The 8,868-nt window shown below is 44.7% G+C and overlaps 1 protein-coding gene across 1 annotated transcript in view; it reads right to left on the bottom strand.

The window, feature by feature from the left end:
- The window catches only part of LOC119176055 (monocarboxylate transporter 5), a 130,449-nt gene that overhangs the window by 106,069 nt on the left and 15,512 nt on the right, over positions 1-8,868 (bottom strand). The gene's annotated exons all lie outside the window — the stretch shown is intronic.

Genomic DNA, 8,868 nt, shown 5'->3' with positions numbered 1-8,868 from the left:
TGCCTGCTGTTGCTGGCCGATGTGCAGCCGTGCGAGTTGCCGGGCTTCCTCAGCACGCTCAGTGAATTCTTCGGCGTCAGTTGCCAGCTCGTCTTCGTCTTGACACGGTAGCATAGAGTGCAGCATGGTCTTCACTTCTTAGCCGTAGAGGAGCCCAAATGGCGTGAATCGCGTGGTCTCTTACACGGCGGTAATATACGTAAAGGTACCGCAAGGTAACATCTGGTCCCATGTTTTGTGCTTTACGTCGATGTACACGGAGATCATGTCTATAAGGGTCTTATTCAGTCTTTCGGTAAGTGCGTTGGTTTGTGGGTGAAACGCAGTTGTTTTTCGGTGTCTGGTGTTTTTTTCAGTTTGAAAACTTCGTCCATAAGCTGCGCCATGAATGCCGTCACTCTGTCCGTTTTCATACTGGAAGGAGCACCATGTCATAACACAATGTGGCGCATGTAAAATTGTGCTATCTCAGAAGCCATGGCTCGCGGGATCCCCTGGGTCTCATCGTAGTGTGTCAAATAGTCGGTCGGGACGATCACCAATTGTTGCTGTCCGCAGACAGGGGAAATGACCCGAGAATGTCCATGCCGACTTGGTCGAACGGCGTGCAAGGTGCTTCAATGTGCTGAAGCAAACCATCTGGCTTAACAGACGGTTCCTTTCGGCGCTGACATTCCCGACAGCTCTTGACGTACTTCTTGACGCTTGCCGAAAGTCCCGGCCAATAGTACCTCTCGCTCACCCGGGAAAGTGTCCGTGAGTAGCCCAGATGACCGGATGTGTGTTCGTCATGGCAAGCGAAGTAGACGTCGTCTCGCATGTCTCGAGGAACCACCAGGAGGTAAGCACGGTTGTTCGAACGAGCGTTCTTCTTGTACAGCACACTGTCTAGAAGGCAGAACGACGTCAACGAGCGGGATAAATGACGTGGCGGGAGCAGTATTGTCGATTTCCAGAGGCAATCCCCTATTTAGTGGCTGATCCGATGCACGGGAGTATTGACTGGCACTGGACTCAAATTACGGCTCCCTGGCGGGGGGAGGTGGTGCAGCATCCGTGAGGCTACCCTGCACCTCCACCATTTTGTCACGATGAATCACTACTGGGGGTTTATTAAACCACCGATTAGCTAGCTCTAGGACGATGGTCAGTCGTGGCTGGCTCCCGAGCAGAGAAGAAGCACGCGCTCTCCTTTTTTGGCTAAGATTGAGAGCCACTCTTGCTGTCAACCCACTACGCGTGGGTGGCAATATGTTTCTGCATATAGCTATACACACAAGTAAAACTATAATTTCGGTGTTGAGTTGACCCCCTCTCTCTCTCTCTTGGCCACGCCAGTAGTAATCTGAATCACGCGAAGAGCACTCTTTTGATGCTCACCAAGCGGCCGGTGTCTTTCCGCGAAAGCTTTCCTTGACGCAAGCTGCGCCAGGGCAACGTCTTCTTTGTATTCTGGTTCATCGTCACGGTTTTTCGCTTTCGCAAAGGTGCACCTAGATCAAATGAGAGTAGCTGTAGGGCTTTGTTCTTAAATGCGAAGCAGTTCTCAGCGAACTTTGGCAACTTTGAGCGTATCTATCTATCTATCTATCTATCTATCTATCTATCTATCTAGCCGCTTACGTTTGGATGCTCTTAGGTCACCCCCTCAACTTGGCGTGAACCAAAATTAGCAAGGAAGGATGAAATGGTTTGATGAATGAGACGTGCTGGTCAGGACATGAATAATGTCACAATACCGTCGTATACGTCGTCAAACACTTCCCACCAAACAGCGGCACATACCCACAGGCAGGTATGTGCTGCTGGTATACGGGTATGTGCAAGAAGTGATTGACACTACCCAGGAACAACGAGAACACACATGGGCAATTTAACTGAGCGTTAAGCAATACCCGACATCGGTAGCATCGACCCAACTAACGCGTGGAATAAATGTCAAGGTTACAAAAAACCTGACATAGGCAGTGTTGACCCCCCGACGAATGCAAATATTAAATTTCAGGGTCGCAACTGGAATTGAACCCAAGAATTCTGCGTGGCAATCAAGCATTCTACCCCAGAGCTACGCCAGGTCTTGGAACTTCAAATAGACGCTCAGTGCTGCCTACCCAACTTCGTAAACATTACATATGTACTTCTTTGATACAGCCGTCACGTCGGGTTAACGTCAATTGTGGTTAGGTGCCATGCGCTGAAGTTGGTTTATGTGGCAGTGTCCAGGGCCCACATCTTCGCGAGCATCAGCACTTCATATCAGCTTCTGGTGTCGCTAATACGCATGTTCCAGTTGACGTCGTTGCGTAAGTGCAAACGACTGGTTATATTAACATGTGCAACTCCCCAACATAAGTCTGTGCCTGCAACATGTGTACATATATTTAGCGTCATTTCATGACGTGTCGCTCAATAAAAAAAATTGCAACACGGTCACCTTCCCTCCGCATGCTTCGCATACGTCGATTCCCAGGTACGTAGGATCTGCCAATTTTTTGTACTTCAAAGACCTATTTGGACTACAAGCCGGCTTTTGGCCACGTGACTTTCATTAGGCGTACAAATCTTTCTCCTTGACAATTTACGGTGTTGTACCTGCCAAAAACGCACGCACGCCGTAGTGCGGGGATGCGGTTCAGTTTTGGCCAGCTGGTATAATTAAGACCCACCTTAATTTTGCCAAGGTTACGCCATCAAACAAGCCTATAACAATCCTAGGAGATGTTGCTAATATACCATGCAAACGATAATCCCCTTGCTTTAAAACTTTCATGGCCACGCCTATTTACATCGTTAGCATGCTAACGATGATTTCTTGTTTGAGTTTTCGCACTCTCTGAGCGCTTCTTGACAGCTAACGCGCTTTAAAAGGTAAAAGAGCCAGTATTTCTTCAAGTACGCTTTGGGGTTTCTTTCTTGCCACCGCTATTGCGAGAGCTCCTTCGCAGTCGGAAAGGTGAATGCTCGTGGTTGCGGTTCTGGAATCGACGTCGCCCATGGTAGCTTCCCGAAAAGGGTGATTTTTTTACGGATTTCAGTGAATCTGACTGTCACGCTGTCTTCGAGTGACTATAGCAGCGCAGACTTGCAAGACGACTTCGATTCTTCTTGCAAGTCAGTACGGACGGCGATAGTGCGTCAAAATGAGTGTTGTACGGAACGGGGTTCCGAGGAACGACGTTCCAGGAACTAGTTCTTTTTGGGACGAAATAATGCCCCCACGGAATAACGCCACCGCTTCATTAGGACCGGTGGAACTGTAACGTATAGCGCGTTACGTTTTCGAGGGAACGACATTCCATCTGTAAACGTTCCTCGGCATTCAAATAGCACACGCACGCAGCACCAACTAGAAACGGTTCTAAAAACGTTGCGCAGCACATCATACATAATACGGTGGATGGGCGACGGCGTTAGGAGACAATGTTTAGGGCTCACCTGTCGTGTGAATATATGAGGTGGAGTTGACTTTGACCTATAGCGTTCCGGAGTGCCATGCGAAGGCTGCTTCTTCGTGTTGTTCGTCCCCGTAGAAGTCATCAGAGAGACAGGCAGCCAGGCACATAAGCATGCGTAGATGCATGTTTTCGAATAGCAAAAGCCCACTGAGTGAACCTTCGTTTGAACGCGTCGAGAAACTGGTTCGCGCGGAAGCGTGAACCAGTTTGCATTTAGTGTGTATGTAAATAACTTCTTTACTCACAGAGCCTGTATTCGCAGTATTATTCTTGGTGGGCTTTGTGTTCGAAACATGCATTTTATTTTTTTTATTGTTTGCCCGGTTCACAGAATTATTCATGTTGCTATGTTTTTTTTTTTTTTGACCGACCGACCGACCGACTAACTGAACTGGACTGGGTCATGAAAGCGTTAAATCGAAGTTATAGTGCACGTCGTTTACATTGTTGGGCAATTTCTATGTGTCTACAGCTCTGCTGGTGATGCCTCGTAGAACCACAAACATGGCCCATAACTGATTCATAGGCAATGTTCGCAATGGCAGCATTTCACCTTCGCAAAAATCACGAAATCGCCAACATATGCTGGTTAGGGCTTGCTCTAAAAACATTCGGATAAGCTTGCAGGAATGCTAACATAAATGTGAATTCCACGATAACCAGATGTTTCTCCTGTATACTATTTTCGTGTAGGTGACGCAGGTCTTTGGCGCCCCTTGTACAACAAGCCCCAAAGCATGGCGGCCTACCTGCACAAGCCTTGCACTGGCAGTCCTGACAGAAAAAACTATCGAGTACGCGTTGAACATGCAGGGAGTATTACACAACTTGAAGATGAACAAGTCGGCGCAACACGTTCTCGTCACTTCGGACCGCCTGGTATACACGTTTTAGTTTTGCCGGTACGCCCTCTGTCTGCGGTTAAAGCAGCTGAAAAGCTGCATAACGATTAAAGTGGCGTAGAGCCGCCAACCTCTCCTACGAACCCAATCGATAAAGCATTGCGTACGTAATTTCCTTGGGTTATCGCCCCTGCGCATTGGCCATGCACTAGCCACTCCTTTTGGTTAGCGTTATGACCTCCGTTTTTTAAATATAACATGCTTACCCATGACGTCTCTAAAGATTCTTTGCTTGGATTTAATAATATCCGAGCACGAGTATCTTACACTTGTTATTACGCAGTAAAAAAAAAAGTGTTTTTTAAAGTCATCTATGGCGCGCTTTTGCTATACCTAAGGGTTCGTTGTGCAATCTAAAATTCTCTGGTTATCCGGCAACAAAACTTTATCCGCCAGTACGATGGGACTAACAGATGTGAAATTAGCATTTGTGTTCTTCAACTCACTTTAGCCTGTTCGTTTGCCTTCTAGATATCATGAAGATTTGATATGTGGTCTGTCTGTCTTGCTTGTTCGTTTGTTATAGTTCGAAGTTGAACTAGATTTGCAATGCACCATTAGCCTAAAAAATTTTCGGTAGACCCCACGTACCTTGGGAATCAACGTTATGCGAAGTATGCGGAGCTAAAGTGACGATGTTGTGATTCTTTTATCGAGCGACGCATATGAAATTACGCTAAATATATGTACAAATGTTGTACGCACAAACACAAGTTGAACAGTTGCAGATGTTTATATAACGAATTGTTTGCACTTGTGCAATGATGTCAACAGGACCACTGTGAATATTAGCAACACCAGAAGCGATAAGCTGATATGAAAAGCTGGCGCTTGCGAGAACGGAAGCCCTAGACACTGCTACACAAATCAACTTCAGCGCATGACTACAACAGACCTCAACATGACATGACGGCTGTAACGTAGAAGTACAATGTAATGATTATAAAATTATATAGAAAGCACTGCAACCACAATTAATGTATAACGAACCTTAGCGTCTATTTTAAACCTAGTTGAGAGACATGGCGTGGCTCTGTGGTAGAATGCTTGACTGCCACGCAGAATGTTGGGGTAAGATTCCTGCTGGGGCCTTGACATTTATTCTATGCATTCGTCGGGGCGGCTGCCGATGTCACTTCTTTCTTAACACTCACTTGTTAAAATTACCCACGTGTGTTGTCGCCTGGGTAGATATTGTCAATCACCTCGGGCACATATACCCGCATACCAGTGGAACATACCCGCCCGCGGGTATGTGCCACTGGTATGCGGCGTGAAGTGTTTGACGACGTAGGCGACGGTATTGTGACATTCATTTTTGACCAGCGCATCAGATTCGTCAAACCATCTTACTGTCCCATGCTAAGTTTGACTCACGCCAAGTTATGGGGGTGATCGCGAGAGCATCCAGACGTATGCAGTTCGATAGATAGATAGATAGATAGATAGATAGATAGATAGATAGATAGATAGATAGATAGATAGATAGATAGATAGATAGATAGATAGTTAGATAGATAGATAGATAGATAGATAGATAGATAGATAGATAGATAGATAGATAGATAGATAGATAGATAGATAGATAGATAGATAGATAGATAGATAGATAGATAGATAGATACGGACAGACAGACAGACGGGCGGACGGACGGATAGACGGATAGATGGATAGATAGACAGACGGATAGATACGCTCGAAGTCGCCGAAATTGGCTAAGAAATGCTTCGCATTTGAAACAACAACAATAACGACGGAAATCGCTTGACGCAGACTCGGCTTGACTGTGTGACGTAATGCACTCTCCTTCTTCCGTGGCATTGAGAAAGGAGGCCATGCCGTAAATTTACGGGGAGAACCGGGCGCGAAATTAAGTTTGAACCATCCTGTTTCCATGGCCAGAAGAGAATATTAAAAAAAAATAGAAGTGTGGGCTTGGACGATTTTTTTGTTTCTAAACTTTAGCGTTTACACGAGCACCCTTCCGTAGCGTATAGACCGTCATCAAGTGTTCATATCTTGCTTCTGGGGAAGCGGTGAAGCTTTCGGATGTATCCTAGAAAGATGGATGTGGGTGAAAAATAATGCGTTATACTTTAATGCATGAACTAGTTACTCCCCTCTCCCCCCCCCTACCCAAAAAATACATTTTGAATCAGATGATGACCATTTTACTGGTCTTTCCGAACAAAGAAAATGAAAGGGAGCTTCTTTGTTGTCGAGAGAAGGTCGGTATTCGAACCCTCGACCGACGCTTTTTCGAAGTGATTGCTGTTTTACAAAGGAGCCTACGGCAAGATTCTCCTATGTCAAACTGCAGTAATCAAACGCTTCCCCCCTCCCCCAGCCCCCTTATAGAGAAATATGCACGCACCTATGCCTAAAAGACAAATGGGCAGACATGATGCGATTTCTTGTGTCATTGCGCCGAATAACAATACGCTCACTGACAGCACTGTTCAGTAGAATTGCAGTTTTACTTAAAATCACGTTTTACTAAGGCTCAGGTTGTTTACAGTTCGCGTGTTTCATTAAAGGCGGCAGGGGTGCAAGAAATGGTTTCATTTTTTTCTCGAATTCTGACGCTGAAGCTGGAGATGGTAGCACCACTTGGATGTTGGTAACGGTTATCATTGTTTTGGGACGTGAAACCCCACAAATCAATCAATCACTCAATCAATCAACGGTTATCATTAACTTATAAGCGAACGAACGCACGGCAAGATGGATAAAGTAAATGTATTTACGGGTTCTTTAAAATACCATCGCACCAGTATTTCTCACTACAGAATTGATACTGCGGGCCACAATAAAAACGAAAATGTAAAGTAAGAAGAAAGAACTCAGACAACAAACAAAACCCGCAAGATATAGCTTTTGAATAGTGATGCAGAAGAGTAAAAACTATGAATGTATGAATAAGCTTTGTCTAAAACTGGTTCGGGAGTTTTCCTTAGGACGAGGTGGTAGGACGTACGAAGCGCTAGGAAAAAGAATAAGAAGTGTACGATGAGAAAAAATTGTGATATTAATGTGATAATATTTAAAGTTATATTAATGGCGCAGTGCGCGTGCGCCATATGACCCGAAACCCCATTCAACTGCAACTAAGAAGTCTCGTAGTTCAGTCGTGGAACCTCTTTCCTGGTGGACTATACACACGCAACCATTCAACCAACACGAAGATTTGTGTGTAAAATGCTCGCATTTGGACGTGCCAGAGACACGCCGGCTCGTCTGTATAGCTGTCATTGCTTCCTTCACAGTCCAATGATCCGCAATACATACGCAGCGCGTGCCTCACGCACGACAAGGCAGCAATTGAGGCGTGTCAGCCGCCAGGCAGATATGAATGTATGGATGAAATGCGACCGGTAAAACGAAGGAAAAAGAAGAGAGAGAGAGCGTACTGTTCAGGTGTCGTCAAGCTACACAGTAAATTTTTTTACACCCTTAAGGGTGTAAACTGGCTTGTCGCCAGAGGAACACCCTATGGGTGTTTTCAGATACACCCTACTGAAAGGGTGTTATGTGAACACCTTAGACGAAGGGTGTCGAGCAAAATGAAAATTGGGGTGTTAGGGTGTTTTGAACTGGAACACCCTTTTTCAAGGGTGTTGGAAAAGTGTGCACCCTCTGCTATATCGATAGGCGTGCGCTGCAGTGTTCCGCTTCAGGGCAGGGTGAAGTCAATATATATGTGCACGAATATCCATGGCTATATATCGACTTCCACAGAGCACTAACGGGTATGCACGGCACATGTATGCACGGCACATGCTAATATATATAGTACTCAAAGCAGTGTGCCTGTCTATTGCAGGATGCAGAGAATACACATATTTCATCAACTTAATTTGCAGTTAAACCTGGCATCGCTAAATCAAGGTTCAGTCTTACCAAGTTAAAAATATTGTGCATATATAAAAACAACAGTGCTATGTAGATGCTTATCGCTCTCACTTTTAAAGAAATCTGTTTTTGATGCATTCTAGAAATAAGTATGGATTTGTGCAGACTAAATATCAAGAACAAGTACCACAAGGCAGTTTTTCTCTAAATTATTTACATTTATTGCAAAATTTTACACATGCTTCTTGCAATGTGCATTATATCATAATGGCCCACATAATCTAATCTGACCATAACCAAGGCAGTGTAATGTTATTTAGATTAGCAAACAAGCAGCAAAAACTATTGCACAATAGTTCTGTCTTGCAGGAATGTAATATGGTAATAACTAAAAAGTTCAATGACCATGGGTTATTTGACAGCATGTGTGCCCGGCTATGCAAAAGGAGAAACATGCACGACTTGTGAAGCGAATGCAAAATAAATTAATGCGGCACTAAAAACGGCAATAATAATCAATAAATTTTCAATCACTAATACAATCAAACATAAAAAATATGCAGTAAGGCAAATGTGCAAGAACATTACCATATGGCATTATCATATGACTATGTGGATTTTACGACAATGTTTAAGAACTTCGCAACAACAGATCTTG

The sequence above is a fragment of the Rhipicephalus microplus genome, chromosome X (assembly GCF_043290135.1).
Source record: "Rhipicephalus microplus isolate Deutch F79 chromosome X, USDA_Rmic, whole genome shotgun sequence".
NCBI classification, from domain to species: Eukaryota; Metazoa; Arthropoda; class Arachnida; order Ixodida; family Ixodidae; genus Rhipicephalus; species Rhipicephalus microplus.
The sequence above is the reverse complement of the archived record's forward strand: the minus strand, read 5'-3'. Positions and strand labels throughout refer to the sequence as shown.